General features: G+C 47.4%; 1 long non-coding RNA gene across 1 annotated transcript; it reads right to left on the bottom strand.

Annotated features, from left to right (window-relative positions):
• Window positions 1-1,261: 1,261 nt before the first annotated feature.
• On the bottom strand, window positions 1,262-15,320 carry LOC140418520 (uncharacterized). The gene is made up of 2 exons (XR_011945106.1): window positions 15,170-15,320; window positions 1,262-4,203 (listed from the first exon to the last, which is right to left on the bottom strand). It is a non-coding gene; the product is annotated as an uncharacterized lncRNA (long non-coding RNA).
• Between the last annotated feature and the right edge of the window lie 357 nt (window positions 15,321-15,677).

The raw sequence follows: 15,677 nt of genomic DNA, 5'->3' as shown, positions 1-15,677 counted from the left end.
TTTCCCAACCCCCCCACAAGCTTGTGCTGCAAGGCGGCCTGGCAACCCCGGGGGGCCCCGCTGCTACTTTTGCGGGCAGGCCATGCACCCCCGGCAGCGCTGTCCGGCCCGCGCATCCACCTGCAAGGGATGCGGTAAAAAGGGCCACTTCTTGGTGGTATGCCAGGCCCGGACGGTCGCTGCAGTCTCCGGTGGCGATTGCGGACCGCCACCACAACCCTCTCCACAGTCCCCATGCGGCCAGCGAGCGCCACCATCTTCCTCCTCCAGGGCCACATGCGGCCCCCGGGTGCCGCCATCTTGTCCTGCGGACGCCACGTGCGATGGATGGGCACCGCCATTTTGTGCCTGGCACCCGCCGCAGCCCCACGCACACCCCAGCCACCAGTCCCACCCTCCCTCTCACAGGTGCCCCCGTCCCAGGAGGATCGGTCCTTCCGCCGGCCCTGTCAAGCCCCCCCGCCCACAGACGCACCCCGCAGACGCTCCCTTCTCAGGTCAACCGGTTTCCCCACCAGCGCCGTCTAGGGGTGTTGAAGCTGCCACAGAGATCGAGGCTATGCTCCCAGAGTCACAGACGCCCGAGCCTCCACCGGCATCAGCACCAGAGCTTCAACGATCACAGAGGACAACCAGGGCCCCCGATCGACTGATTGCTTCATTTTAAAGTTTATATAGTTAATTGTGAATCTGTAAATAGTTACGACAATAAGACAAAAACGCTGTATGGAGGTATTACGGTACCTCCATAATAACTATAACTTCTACCACGTTACCATGTTGTAATATCAGGCCACCACCCCCGCCGGACTCTTTTTTAACAGGGGGTGAATGTGGTAGTCTGTGTAGAGGTATTACGGTTCTTGGTAATGCTGGAACACCATTGGTAGATATTGTATGTTTCCTATTGGTCAAGCAGTATGGTAGCTTCGCCCCGAAAGGCTGGGTATAAGAGCCCGTGCCGCCCCAGCAGCATTCTTTCTGTACCTGTGCTGCTGGGGGAAACACCTAGCTTATTAAAGCCTTCAGTTGGACTACAACCTCGCTTTAGTGGTCATTGATCGTGCATCACTCTCGAAATAGTGGATGCATTGGTGGTCACCTTCCAGGACTTTATACACTCTGGAACAAATGCTGCAGATTGGAGGGTGCCTTATGTAGTTCCCCTATTTAAAAAAAGAGATAGAGAGAAAACAGGGAATTATAGACCAGTAAGCCTGACATCGGTAGTGGGGAAAAGTCTCAAATCCATTGTCAAAGATTTTGTAGCAAAGCACTTATAATAATAATCTTTATTGCCACAAGTAGGCTTACATTAACACTGCAATGAAGTTCCTGTGAAAAGCCCCGAGTCGTCACACTCCGACGTCTGTTCAGGTTCACAGAGGGAGAATTCAGAATGTCCAAATCATATAACAGCACGTCTTTTGAGATTTCTGGGAGGAAACCAGAGGGGCCGGAGGAACCCACACACACACACACGGAGAGAACATGCAGACTCCGCACAGACAGTGACCCAAGCCAGGAATCGAACCTTGGACCCTGGCGCTGTAAAGCAACAGTGCAGCCCCACAAAACATAGAAAGCAGTGACAGGATCGGACAGACTCAGCATGGATTTATGAAGGGGAAATCATGCTTGACAAATCTACTGGAATTCTTTGAGGGTGTAACTGGTAGAGATAACGAGGAGGAGCCAGTGAATGTGGTATATTTGGACTTTCAGATGGCTTTTGTCCCGCATGAGAAATTAGTGTGTAAAATAAAAGCACATGGAATTAGGCGCAGTGTGTTGATATGGATTTTAAAAAACTGGTTGGCAGACAGGAAACAAAGAGTAGGAATTAATGGTCTTTTTCAAATTGGCAGGCAGTGACTAGTGGGGTACCGCAGGGATCGGTGCTCGGACCCCAGATATTCACAAGATATATTAATGATTTTAAAAAAAATTTAAAGTACCCAATTCCTTTTTTCTAATTAAGGGGCAATTTAGTGTGGCCAATTCATCGACCCTGCACATCTTTGGGTTATGGGGTTGAGATCCACGGAGACACAGGGAGAACTTGTCTCCACACAGACAGTGATCCGGGGTAGAATTGAACACTGATCCTCAGTGCCGTGAGGCAGCAGTGCTAACCACTGTGCCACCCGATATATTAACTATTTAGATGAGGGAACAAAATGAGAAGGCAGACTATTATCTGAACGGCCATAGATTAGGAGAGGGGACTATGCAACGAGACCTGGATATCCTCGTACACCAGTCACTGAAGGTACACATGCAGCTACAGCAGGCGGTAAAGAAGGTAAATGCTATGCTAGCCTTCACCGCGAGCGGATTAGAGAACAGGAGCAGGAATATCTTGCTGCAAATATACAGGATCTTGGCGAGACCATACCTGGAATATTGTGTGCAGTTTTGGTCTCCTTATCTGAGGAATTATGTTCTTGCTCCAGAGGGAGTGCAGCGAAGGTTTACCAGACTGATTCCTGGGATGGTGGGACTGATGTATAAGAGATTGAATCAGTTAGGATTGTATTCGCTGGAGTTCAGAAGAATGGGGGATCTCATAGAAACCTATAATATTCCAACAGGACTTGGCAGGGTAGATGCAGGATAAATTTTCCCGATGGTGGGAGTGTACAGAACGAGAGGTCGCAGTCTGAGGACAGACCATTTAGACAGAGATCAGGAGAAATTTCTTCAACCAGAGAGTGGTGAGCTTGTGGAATTTGTTACTGGAGGAAATAGTTGAGGCCAATACACTGTATGTTTTCAAGAAGCAGTTAGATACAGCACTTAGGGCGAAGGGGATCAAAGGATATGGAGGGGAAAGCGGGATTAGGCTATGGAGTTGGATGATAAGCCATGATCATAATGAATGTCAGAGCAGGTGCCAAGGGCCAAACGATCTCTTTGTGCTCCTATTTTCGATGTTTCTATGTAATCCCTTCCCACACTAAGAGCAGGTGAATGGCCTCTCCCCAGTGTGAACTCGCTGGTGTGTCTGCAGACTGGATGACTGTGTGAATCCATTCCCACACTGAGAGCAGGTGAACGGCCTCTCCCCAGTGTGAACTCGCTGGTGTGTCTGTAGGTTGGTTAACTGAGTGAATCCTTTCCCACACTGAGAGCAGGTGAATGGCCTCTCCCCAGTGTGAATTCGTTGGTGTGTCTGCAGACTGGATGACTGAGTGAATCCCTTCCCACACTGAGAGCAGGTGAATGGCCTATCCCCAGTGTGAATTCGCTGATGTCTCAGCAAGGTGGATGAATCACTAAATCCCTTCCCACACTGAGAACAGGTGAACGGTCTCTCCGCAGTGTGAACTCGCTGGTGTGTCCGCAGGGTGGATAACTGAGTAAATCCCTTCCCACACTGAGAGCAGGTGAATGGTCTATCGCCAGTGTGAACTCGCTGGTGTGTCCGCAGGGTGGATAACTGAATGAATCCCTTCCCACACTGAGAGCAGGTGAATGGCCTCTCCCCAGTGTGAACTCGCAGATGTTTCCGCAGGGTGGATGAATCAATGAATGCCTTCCCACACTGAGAGCAGCTGAATGGCCTCTCCCCAGTGTGACTGCGGCGATGAATCTCCAGCACAGATGGGGCTCCGAATCCCTTCCCACAGTCCCCACATTTCCACGGTTTCTCCATGTTTTGGGTCTCCTGGTGTCTCTCCAGATTGGACAATCAGTGGAAGCCTCGTCTACACACAGAACATGTGCACTGTCTCTCCTCACTGTGAACGGTGTGATGTTTTTTCAGGCTGCGTAACTGGTTTAAGCTCTTTGCACAGTCAGTTAGGGTCTGGTTTAGCACAGGGCTAAATAGCTGGTTTTGAAGGCAGGCCAGCAGCACGGTTCAATTCCCGTACCAGCCTCCCCGAAAAGGCGCCGGAATGTGGCGACTAAGGGCTTTTCACAGTAACTTCATTTGAAGCCTACTTGTGACAATAAGCGATTTTCATTTTCATTTCACTGGAACACTCTCACTCGGGTGTGTTGTTTGGGTCTCGGTGCTTTTCCAATTACATGCACGTTTAAAATCTTTTGAAGCCGACAGATCGGACAAACATTTCTCCTTCTCGCCGATGATATTCAGAGCCCGATGATATTCAGATCAGAAGGAATCGAGTGAGTTTGTCACATCGAGACGTGATGTTTGAGATTTCTGTCTATAATTCCTCCTCTTCCAATATCCTTTAAATACAATTTACAGAAGTCATCAGTTAGTACAGGATAGAAATTCAGAAGACAATTCTATTTCAATCGAACATTATTTACTCTCTTGTTCTCAAAAAGCTCTAAATCTCCATCTCACACACTCTCCCTCCATTCTCACTCTGCTGTATCTAATATTCACCCTCCCAATTCTCCAGAAGGTGCTGATTCATGTGGATTGACAGATCCAAGCTCAGCTCACTGCTCCCTGACCAGGACACAGAGATTAGAATAGGAGCAAGAGTAGCCATTCAGCCCACCGAGTCTGCTCAACCATTCAATGAGATCCTTGGCCGATCGATCGCAACACCATTTTCCCCACACAATCCCCATATCCCTCGACATCTTCAATATCTAGAAACCAATCAATATTTGCCTTGAACATACCTGATGACTGAGGCTCCACATTCCTCTGGAGTCGAGAATTCCAAAGCTTCACCACATCCTCGAGTGAATAAATCCCTCCTCATATCAGCATTCTCTCTATTTTCCTACCTGATCCCCATTACCCTTAACTCCATTGTCAATAAAATATCTGTCAACCTTGTGCTTGAATATATTCAATGACCCCCAGATACAACTGGTCCCTGTGGAAGAGAAATCCAAAGACTAACAACCCTCTGAGGGAAGAGATGACTGGAAATCTATAACCTAGTCACAGTCCTTTATTACAAGATGAGAAATAATAATAAATTTACTTTATTACAAACTGTAAATAACATATCTAATCTGGACCATGCAACAAAACTAGACATATCTCTGTCCATTATTAATTTAATTGCCCTGAAATGTCAGCCATCTCCTGGGGAACCCACCCCTTTAATTGTCAACATTAGGAAAGAGACAATCCTTTTTTGAAATAAATTTAGAGTAACCAATTATTTTTTTTTGCAATTAAGGTGCAATTTAGCATGGCCAATCCACCTACCCTGCACATCTTTGGGTTGTGGAGCTGAGATCCACGCAGACACAGGGAGAATGGGCAAACTCCACATGGACAGTGACCCAGGGCCGGGATCGAACCCGGGTCCTTGGCCCTGTGAGGCAGCAGTGCTTCACCATGCTTTTTGTCAGTCAAATAAATGCGTCAACCTGTTCAGGCAGTGTTTTTCAAACTTTTTTTCCGGGTACCCATTTTTAATCAACCGGCCAACCTTCGGGACCCAACCCGGCCGACCTTGACGACCCATGCCGGCCGACCTTCGCGACCCACCATTTTCCCTTACCTTGTTTGCAGCTGACAAAAGGGAGGAATCGTAATCGCGTCAAGCCCGTGATGTCAATGTTCAGGGGGTGTGACCTACTCTCTGCCTCCCTTCAGACATGAAGAATACATAGAATTTAAAAAAAAAATCTTCTGCATCTTTGATTGCGCAAATTCGCTGGCAACAGACGGCTTTTTTTTTTACAAGTTCGGGGCGGGGGGGGGGTTATTTGATAAGGTTTCACAGGAAAAAAATGCAGAAACTGAAAATGTTTTCATCCTCTAGAAATTGGAGTTATCACATTTCGCCCAAACATTACAATTAAATATTAAAAAATAAAAGACACTTAAAAATCAATCAATTAATTGATAAAGCTTCCAAATACAACCTGCAGGCACTTGGAATGTTTAAAATCAAGATTAAAAACGCTGACATTCTTGGTTGAAGTTACAGCTGCGGTGAAACCATCGTTGGATCATTCGCCATTCTTGGAGAAAGAGACTTCCACTTCATCATGTAGCCACTTCCAGAATACAAAATGGACACTCGCAAAGAACATAGGGAACTGTGGACAATACTAGAAAACAAGTAGACACAGAGCCTGAATGCATATTTGGGAAACAGCTCCCAGACGGGATTGAAACTATGGGTCGATTAGCATATTGTTGGCCCATCTCCGGGAAACAAAGGAATGACACTCAGGTAACCGATACTATTACAGACATCCTGGTGCCAGTTCCCCAACCAAAAAGCACAAACAAAGCAAGGCCAACAGCCACCTAAGACACGCCCAGCCATCAGGGCACCCACCAATTCATTTGTCAAGATCGATAACAGTGATCGATAAGCGGCGCAATTAATTGGGACTAAGTTTAAGGCCCGCCTAAAAGCGCGCAAAGCCCCTCCAAGTACAAGACCAGAAGATATAGGAGTGGCAGTAAAGCCATTCGGCCCATCAAGTCCACTCCACCATTCAATCATGGCTGATTTCAACTCCATTTACCCGCTCTCTCTCCATAGCCCTTAATTCCTTGAGAAATCAAGAATTTATTAACTTCTGTCTTAAAAACACTCAACGTCCCGGCCTCCACCGCCCTCTGTGGCAATGAATTCCACAGACCCACCACTCTCTGGCTGAAGAAATTTCTCCTCATCTCTGTTCTAAAGTGACTCCCTTTTATTCTAAGGCTGTGCCCCCGGGTCCTAGTCTCCCCTGCTAATGGAAACAACTTCCCTACATCCACCCTATCGAAGCCATTCATTATCTTGTAAGTATCTATTAGATCTCCCCTCAACCTCCTAAACTCCAATTAATATAATCCCAGGATCCTCAGACGTTCATCGTATGTTAGGCTTACCATTCCTGGGATCATCCGTGTGAATCTCCGCTGGACCCGCTCCAGTGCCAGTATGTCCTTCCTGAGGTGTGGGGCCCAAAATTGCTCACAGTATTCTAAATGGGGCCTAAACAATGCTTTATAAAGCTTCAGAAGTACATCCCTGCTTTTGTATTCCAAGCCTCTTGAGATGAAAGACAACATTGCATTTGCTTTCTTAATTACAGTCTCAACCTGCAAGTTTACCTTTAGAGAATCCTGGACCAGGACTCCCAAATCCCTTTGTACTTCAGCATTATGAATTTTGTCACCGTTTAGAAAATAGCCCATGACTCTATTCTTTTTTCCAAAGTGCAAGACCTCGCACTTGCCCACGTTGAATTTCATCAGCCATTTCTTGGACCACTCTCCTAAACTGTCTAAATCTTTCTGCAGCCTCCCCACCTCCTCCATACTACCTGCCCCTCCACCTATCGTTGTATCATCGGCAAACTTAGCCAGAATGTCCCCAGTCCCGTCACCTAGATCGTTAATATATAAAGAGAACAGCTGTGGCCCCAACACTGAACCCTGCGGGACACCACTCGTCACCGGTTGCCATTCCGAAAAAGAACCTTTTATCCCAACTCTCTGCCTTCTGCCTGACAGCCAATCGTCAATCCATGTTAGTACCTTGCCTCGAATACCAAGGGCCCTTATTTTACTCAGCAGTCTCCCGTGAGGCACCTTATCAAAGACCTTTTGGAAGTCAAGATAGATAACATCCATTGGCTCTCCTTGGTCTAACCTATTTGTTATCTCTTCAAAGAACTCTAACAGGTTTATCAGGCACGACCTCCCCTTACTAAATCCATGCTGACTTGTCCTAATCTGACCCTGCACTTCCAAGAATTTAGAAATGTCATCCTTAACAATGGATTCTAGAATCTTGCCAACAACCGAGGTTAGGCTAATTGGCCTATCATTTTCCATCTTTTTCCTTGTTCCCTTCTTGAATAGGGGGGTTACAACAGCGATTTTCCAATCCTCTGAGACTTTCCCTGACTCCAGTGACTTTTGAAAGATCATAACTAACGCCTCCACTATTTCTTCAGCTATCTGCTTTAGAACTCTAGGATGTAGCCCACTCTCCTAAACTGTCTAAATCTTTCTGCAGCCTCCCCACCTCCTCCATACTACCTGCCCCTCCACCTATCTTTGTATCATTGGCAAACTTAGCCAGAATGCCCCCAGTCCCGTCATCTAGATCGTTAATATATAAAGAGAACAGCTGTGGCCCCAACACTGAACCCTGCAGGACACCACTCGTCACCGGTTGCCATTCCGAAAAAGAACCTTTTATCCCAACTCTCTGCCTGACAGCCAATCGTCAATCCATGTTAGTACCTTGCCTCGAATACCATGGGCCCTTATTTTACTCAGCAGTCTCCCGTGAGGCACCTTATCAAAGGCCTTTTGGAAGTCAAGATAGATAACATAGGTAAGTGTTTTTAAAGGAAAAACTTACCTCCCAGAAATCACTTGCGCACCGCTCCCGCCGAAGTCCCAAGGCCTGCTCCTGTGAAGGTAAGTGTTTTTAAAGGAAAACTTACCTCCCAGAAATCACTTGCGCACCGCTCCCGCCGAAATCCCAAGGCCTGCTCCTGTGAAGGTAAGTGTTTTTAAAGGAAAAACTTACCTCCCAGAAATCACTTGCACATCGCTCCCGCCGAAATCCAAAGGCCTGCTCCTGTGAGGGTAAGTGTTTTAAAGGAAAAACTTACCTCCCATAAATCACTTGCGCACCGCTCCCGCCGAACCCCCACGAGAGAATCGCTCTCTTTGAATTGGCTCTCGAAGCGGAGAGACCCTTCCACCAGCATCACCAGAAGCAACTCAGTTCAAGGTCAACGCTCGCTATCAGACGGACGACCTTAGCTGTTCTCCTGTATACCTTCGAACCCAACAGCCTCAGATCCGAACAACAGCCATTGTTCCTCTGACTAAGTGGGCACCCGAAGTTAAGTATAGGCGTTAGCATTAGAGATAGTTTAGTTGGTAGTACTGTTGTGCATGAGTAGATCTTACTGTGCGTGTAAATAAATTATTAAAAGTCGGCTGCTGCGGCTGTTGCACACGGATTTGCGTGTTTGGGAGCGCCGTGACGGATGGCTCCGCGGCCCTCACGACACCTGCCCACAACCCACCCGCAGGTCGCGCCCCCGACTTTGAAAATGCCTGTGTTAAGGAGACGGGTGGGGAGTTGGAAACACTTTGTGGAACCGTGAACCTTCACATAATTTTTTTTCTCCCAATTAAGGAGCGATTTACCGTGGTTCCAGGTTGGGCTCAAATCATCAATGAGGACTCTGATCCTGGCAAGGAAGGAAACCCTGGCAGGTGGGCGGGGAAAATTCACTAACACCCGCTGGAGGCCCCAAATCCTCAATAAGACCCATTGATTTTATTGTCAGTCTGCAGACAGGAGAACTGAACCCAGGCAGAGGAGAGGGAGGGAGAAAACTGCGAGTGAGGAAAGAGATGGGGAGATGGGTTTGGATTTCAGCCCAGGGAGGAGGGAGAGTGTGTGGGACGTGGCAAAATGTTCCAGAGAAACTAGAATTGTCTGTTCAGAATTTCTATCCTGGACTGACAGTGATGGCTGTAATTTTTTATTTTAAATTATTACAAAATTCTTATTACCCCAATTAAAGAGTAATTTTAGCGTGGCCAATTCACCTACCTTGCACATCTTTTTGGATTGTGGGGGTGAGACCCGCGCAGACATGGGGAGACTGTGCAAACTCCATACGGACAGTGAGCCAGGGCCGGGATCTAACCCGGGTCCTCGGTTAACCACTGCCCCTAGTGATGACTTTTGTAAACTCCTTTTACAGGATATTACAAGTGGAGGATTTACAGATGGAAACTCAAATCAAACTTCACCTCAAGATTTAACAGAGTCACTCCATTCATCAGGACCTGAATATCATTGGCCTGTGAATGTGGAAGAAGAAATGTTTGTCTGTTCTGTCTGTAGGAAAAGATTTTCAAGATCAGTGTGACTGCAAAAATACCCGATACACACGCGACTCGAGTGAGTGTTCCAGTGAACTGACTGTGGAAAGAGCTTTAACCAGTCACACAGTCTGAAAAAACATTACACCATTCACAGCGGGGAGAGACCGTACACATGCTCTCTGTGGGGACAAGACATAAACTGATCGTCAACGTGGAGAGGGACAAGGACACCAGCAGCTTGCTGAAACCATGGAAATGTGGGGACTGTAGGAAGGGATTCAGATCCCCATGTGAGCTGGGGACTCATCACCGTAGTCACACCGGCGACAGACCATTCACCTGTTCTAAGTGTGGGAAGGGATTCACTCAGTTATCCGAGTGAGGATTCACCAAGATGTGGGAGCCGGCTGGTGAGGAAGCTTCAGGCTGCTCTGTGTAAGATAGGAGTTTGATTCGGGATGGTATACCCGCAAAGCTGCAGCTCGCATTGGACTTCCATTTTGAGACACTGGAGGAGGAGAACATCGTAAAACATGGACTGGAGTCCAGTTATCTGTATTGGACAAGATCTACGTTTCCTATGCGATGGGATGGGTGTTGTGATTTCCTCTATATAGTTTTGATATTTTCTGATAAAATCTGTTTTTCTGTTTGGGGTGAAGGGAGATTTTCTTTATGAAGCACAATGTAGACATATAGGGGGTGGGAGGGAGACGGGTTAGCCACCTGATGACTAAAGAACTGTTTTTGTTTTACTCTGAGTGTATGGGTACGTGTGTGGCAGCCATCTTGGGTGGACTCTTGGCCTGTACAAAAGATAAAGAAAAGCTGTTCAATAGCAGATTATAAAAGGATTATGGGACACAGATTTATGATTGTGAGCAAGATCTACAGGGGAGGTTTTACACAGTGAGTGGTAATGATCTGAACTCAATGTTTACACACAAAGGTCGATAATCTCCAGGTCCGAATGGTGCTGTCAGAATTTGATGTAAGGATTGGTTGTGAGTTTCCTGTCTGCAAACCCCTTTCTAAGCCCCTCTGAAAGAAGTTTACAAAGGCATCACTGTCAGTCCAGAAATGAAATTCAGGAAAGATAAATATTTCTCCTGGTTTGAGTTTGCGGTGTGTAAATCCTCCCCTACTAATCCCCTGTAAAAGGAGTTTCCAACATTAATCACTGTCAGACCAGGATAGAAATTCACAACATTCTCCCCTCCTGCTTCCTGGTCCAGGATGACCGCTCACCCCCCCCCGCCCCCGCTGCACACTGTCCCTCTTGTCCTCAGCAGTCCCTGGATTGGAGGGTGTTGTCTACTCAGGGTTGGGAGTTTCTGCCTTGGGTCTTCATGTGACTGAACAGAGCTGCAGAGCTTTGGACACATGGGACAGAAGGTCCAATGAATCTTAGAATTTACAGTGCAGAAGGAGGCCATTCGGCCCATCGAGTCTGCACCGGCCCTTGGAAAGAGCACTCCATTTAAATACACACTTCCCAACCTATCCCCTCAACCCAGTAACCCCACCCAAACCATTTTGACATTAAGGGCAATTTAGCATGGCCACTCCACCTAACCTGCACATCTTTGGACTGTGGGAGGAAACCGGAGCACCCGGAGGAAACACACGGAGACAGTGAAATGAGAGTGAAATCCAGAGAGCAGGATTGGCTTCCTTTTCTTTCCACCTCTACCACCGCTTTGCATCATCAATAAGACATTGGGACTCAAAGACTAATCCAGTTTGATGGACAAGTTGTCTCCATTCTGAACAATGGGAACAAGCTCCTCCCACTCATTGAAACATCGCCCTGGCAAAGATGACAATCGCGCATGCGCCCTGATGCACATCCAATAAAGATGGCGGTCGTTACCCCGAGCCGAATTTGAGGAGCTGCAGCTCCGCTCGGTACAAACTGGGTCCCGTCAATATTTCCGCGGGTTGCGGCTTACAACAGCTTTATACAACGTTTTCGCCCACCGCCGCGATCTCTCGCTCCCTACATGTTGTTAAACGCCACTTACCAATTTCGGATCTCAAGAAGACGCCCTTCTGCTTTGTCATTACCCACACTGCGCATGCTTCAATCACAGCGGACCCCGCCCCTCAATCTTTCCGATTGTTTGGAGGACCAGCCGCTCCCGGTCGGTCCTCCAGACCCGCCCCCCTCTTCCTATTGGTCGGGAGCTGCCGTCAATCACCCGGACATTGTGACGGTTACAGATCGTGAGAGCGGCCACAGGCTCAGGCTGATTCGCTGATTGTCCAATAATAACAGTGAGAGTCTCAGTGGGACAATCAGACAATAATAGTGGAGATGGGGCCCAGAGGAGAAACAGCAAAGGATTCACTCACTTTGAGAGTAACAAACACAGTGCCTGTTCCCATAATAAGAGTCAGGCTGCAGTGTGTGAGTGAACATATCATTGGATCCAATGTAGAATCATGGAATCCCCTCAGTGCAGAAGGAGGCCATTCGGCCCAGTGAGTCTGTAGCAACCCCCTGAAAGCGCAACTAACCTTAGCGAATTCCCCACCCTATCCCCACAACTCCTCCCAGTGACAATTTAACACAGCCAATCCATGTAACCTGCACATCTGTGGACTGTGGGAGAAAACCAGAGCATCCGGAGGAAATCTATGCAGACACAAAGAATGTACAAACTCCACATAGAGAGTGACCCAAGATCAGAATGAATCATAGAATCTACAGTGCAGAAGGAGACCATTCGGCCCATCGAGTCTGCACCGGCATTACCTGATCTGGCCAACTCACTGAAATGTGGTTAATTCTGAATTGCCTAGCAAGCCACTCAGTTTAAGGTCAATTAGGAATGGGCAACCCAGCTGGTTTGCCCATGACACTCACATCCCATAAAGAATAGAGAAAATCAAAGGGCTGTTTCCAGTGCCGGTTTCAAAGGAATCAGTACTGGCCCTTCACTCCTGGTTTACATCATTGATTTGAGAGTAAATGTGGGAACATGAATAAGATGTTTACCTGTGACACAAAAATGGTTAAACACTTGATAGTGAGGAAGAAAGCTGGAGGGAAAACAAGGCAAAGGATTACATGATAAATGGCAGGACAGGACTAGTTAGGCCAGAGCTAGATTCCTGTACACAGGAAGATTGCACTCGAGAGAGTAGAACAAAGAAAAGTACAGAACAGGAACAGGCCCTTCGGCCCGCCAAGCCTGTGCCTGTCCGTCTAAACTAAAATCTTCTACACTTCCTGGATCCGTATCCCTCTCTTCCCATCCTATTCATGTATTTGTCAAGATGCCCCTTAAATATCCCTGCTTCCACCACCTCCTCCGGCAGCGAGTTCCAGGCACCCAATACCCTCTGTGTAAAAAAAACTTGCCTCGTACATCTCCTCTAAACCTTGCCCCTCGCACCTTAAACCTGTGCCCCCTAGTAATTGACTCCTCTACCCTGGGAAAAAGCCTCTGACTATCCACTCTGTCTATGCCCCTCATAATTTTGTAGACCTCTATCAGGTCTCCCCTCAACCTCCATCATTCCAGTGAGAACAAACCGAGTTTATTCAACCGCTCCTCATAGCTAATGTTCTCCACACCAGGCAGCATCCTGGTAAATCTCTTCTGCACCCTCTCTAAAGCTTCCACTTCCTTCTGGTAGTGTGGCGACCAGAATTGAACACTATACTCCAAGTGTAGCCTAAATAAGGTTCTATACAGCTGCAACATGATTTGCCAATTCCTATACTCAATGCCCCGGCCAATGAAGGCAGTACAGAGGGGATTTACGAACATCAGCCAGAAATTGACAATGTTTGCTCTGAGGAAAGTTTGGATAAACTGGGGCTGTTTTCTTTGGAACAGAAAAGACTGAAGAGAGACCACAATGAAATTATGAAAAGCAGCCTGGCTAGCTCAGTCGGCAGAGCATGGGAGTCTTAATCCCAGGGCCGTGGGTTCAAGACCCATTCTGCGCGCTTCAGCTTCTTTAATCGGAGAACATGGAGCGGAACTGTTTTATGGGTGGCACAGTAGCACAGTGGTTAGCACTGATGCTTCACAGCACCAGGATCCCGGGATTCAATTCCCACTTGGGACACTATGTGCGGAGCTTGCACGTTCACCAGTGTCTGTATGGGTTTCCTGCCACAAGTCCCAAAAGACGTGCTTGTTAGGTGAATTGGACATTCTGAATTCTCCCTCTGCGTACCCGAATAGGTGCCAGAGTGTTACTACTAGGGGATTTTCACAGTAACTTAATTGCCGTGATAATGTAAGCCTACTTGTGACAATAATAAAGATTATTCTAAATGTATAAAATTCTGGGGGATCATGGTGGCACAGTGACTCTGTGCCTGTGTGCTGGGGACCCGGGTTTGATCCTGGCCCCGGGTCACAGTCTGTAAGGTGTTTGCACATTCTCCTATTGTCTGTGTGGGTTTCACCCCCACAACCCAAATTTGGGGCAGCACGGTAGCATTGTGGATAGCACAATTGCTTCACAGCTCCAGGGTCCCAGGTTCGATTCCGGATTGGGTCACTGTCTGTGCGGAGTCTGCACATCCTCCCGGTGTGTGCGTGGGTTTCCTCCGGGTGCTCCGGTTTCCTCCCACAGTCCAAAGATGTGCAGGTTAGGTGGATTGGCCATGTCAAATTGCCCTTAGTGTTGGGTGGGGTTACTGGGTTATGGGGATAGGGTGGAGGTGTTGACCTTGGGTAGGGTGCTCTTTCCAAGAGCCGGTGCAGACTCGATGGGCCGAATGGCCTCCTTCTGCACTGTAAATTCTATGACTATGTACAGGGTAGGTGGCTTGGCCAAATTAAATTGCCCCTTAATTGGAAAAATATATAAATTTATATATTTTTAAATTTCTGAGGGATCTAAATAGATTGGATAGGAAGGTCCAATTCCCTTTGGTTGAGGGATACATATAAAAGGGGGCCGAGATTTAGGGAAGGACTAGGAGGTTTAGAGGGTGGTGAGTATCTGTGACATGCTGCCGGAAATGATGGCAGAACCCCTCATAACATTTATAAAGTATTCAGATAGACATTTGAATTGATGTAACTTAAAAAGCTACATACCACAATCTGGAAATTGAGATTAGGCTGACTACCTATTTTGTAGCCACGATGAGCTGAATGAAATGCAATAGGAACAACAAACTTTAATAAAATCCGGGATAGTAACTCACTACTAACAAGGTCAGCATTTGCCCAGTTTAGCTGCCAAGTATGCTAATGCGGTCATTTTAAAATTTACCTGCATACATAAGAGTACAACAGCAAATTATTTAACTTCTCCAATGTGATCGGTGTAATTAGTCTCAAATTTAACCTGCAATGGTCATTATAAGTTTCCCAGTCACTCTGATATCTGAAATCTTTATCCACGGACAGAACAGACAAACCATTTTACCTCCCAATGATATTCAGGTCCTAATGAATCGAGTAAGTCTGTCAGATGATGATGTGATGTTTGGTTTGAAGTTCCCGTTGGTAAATCCTCCACTTCCTGAAGGAGTTTCCAAAGGACTTTCAGTCCAGGAGAGAAATTCACAAGATTCTCTCTTCCGGCTTCCGGGTCCAGGACGGCCGCACATGCGCCCTGCAGTACCTGAGAAAGAGGCCGCCGCGCAGGCGCCCTGCTGCACCTGAGACAGGTGGCGGCCGCGCAGGCGCCCTGCGGCATATCGACCCCGAAACAGATGACAGTCGTCAACAGGGACCGTTCAGAGAGAAAAACACCGATGCGGCCGCCCCATTCGGTACAAACACCGAACTGTATCAAACGTGCCTGAACCAATTTATCACCCCTAGGAACGTAACGGAATAATGGCGGATAAGCCTACCAGGAATGCCGGGCGAGAATGAATACGCCCTATCTCCATCACAGGAGCCAGAACGCGCAGGCGTCCGAATGTCCC

Source organism: Scyliorhinus torazame, chromosome 5 (assembly GCF_047496885.1).
Source record: "Scyliorhinus torazame isolate Kashiwa2021f chromosome 5, sScyTor2.1, whole genome shotgun sequence".
NCBI classification, from domain to species: Eukaryota; Metazoa; Chordata; class Chondrichthyes; order Carcharhiniformes; family Scyliorhinidae; genus Scyliorhinus; species Scyliorhinus torazame.
This window is presented reverse-complemented; position numbering and strand designations above follow the sequence as displayed.